Here is a 1,496-nt window from a genome sequence, read left to right as displayed (position 1 = left end):
TCTCTCTACCAGGAAATTTGGTTCCACCTTAACTAGGGCCACAACGGGTAGCTAAAAGTAGAGTTAGACCTGCCCCCATATACTTGCCTCCCTTCCCTTAAAGGGGGCCCTCGAGGACTTCCACCTCGGCCTCGGGTCCCTCTGCCTGACCCAATACACACACGCACACACACACACAAAACCACACACAAACACACACAAACACACACACAAACACCCCACACACAACACACAAACACACACACACAAACAAAAACACACACACACACACACACAACACACACACACACACAACACACACACACACCCACACAAACACTGACACAAACACACAACAAAACACACACACAAACACACAAAACACAACACACTCACACACACACACTGACAAACACACACACACACACATACATATATACATATACACACACACACAACATACACAAAACACAACACGTCACTCACACACACTTTATGTGTTAAGCACACATACACCCACACACACACCACGACCACAATCACACAGACACACACACACACATACACACACACACACACACAACGGATTTGATGGTAGTTTGTGTCCATCCACAAACGGTGTATGCGTACACAAGTTTAGTTTGTGTTTCATTGAGGTAGTTAGTTGGGTCTCTTTTTTACGGAGAGAACTAACGCTCCATTTAGAATGACGAAGGTGCAGTGGGCGTGTGAGTCGACGTCACCCGACAACCAGCTCACAGCCCTGTCTCACTGCCTGCCTGTCCTCCTGCCTGCCTGCCTGCCTGTCCTCCTGCCTGCCTGCCTGCCTCCCTGTGAGACGGACTGACGGACGGGAACGTTCCAGTCATAGACAGACAAACATCAACACCAGTCAAGAGTGATGGAGAGGAGAGGAGCAGGAACCTCCCCCCTCTCCCCCCCCCCCCCCCCCCCCCTCTCTCTCCCCCCCCCTCTCTCTCTCTCTCTCTCCCCCCCCTCTCTCTCTCTCCCTCTCTCTCTCTCTCCTCTCTCCCCCCTCCTCCTCTCCCCCCCCTCTCTCTCTCTCTGTCTTTCTCCCTCTCTCCCTCTCTCTCTTTCTCACCCAGTGTCTGTGTCTGCAGGGCGGACTCTGAGCTGCAGGACTCTCTGCTGCCCCCCGGTGGCGAGCGGGGGGATTGCGGGTCACTGCACAGTAAGAGTAACCCCTTCCAGGACCTGGCTCACGACCAGCAGGCTCCCCAGTTCAAGCAGGGCTTCCTGACGCGCAAAGCACACGCCGACATCGACGGCAAGAAGAGTGAGTGCTCACTTGATCTCTAATCAATAATCAATCAGTCGCTCACGTCGTGATCAATAACGTCTCTGTGTTTCTCTCTCAGCTCCCTGGGGCCGGAGGAGCTGGAAGGTTTTCTATGCGGTTCTGAAGGGCATGGTACTCTACCTGCAGAAGGTAAACTGAGTTTCATTGGGTTTCACTGGGTTTCAATGAGTTTCACTGGGTTTCAATGAGTTTCACT

Source organism: Polyodon spathula, chromosome 31, assembly GCF_017654505.1.
Source record: "Polyodon spathula isolate WHYD16114869_AA chromosome 31, ASM1765450v1, whole genome shotgun sequence".
NCBI classification, from domain to species: Eukaryota; Metazoa; Chordata; class Actinopteri; order Acipenseriformes; family Polyodontidae; genus Polyodon; species Polyodon spathula.
The sequence above is the reverse complement of the archived record's forward strand: the minus strand, read 5'-3'. Positions refer to the sequence as shown.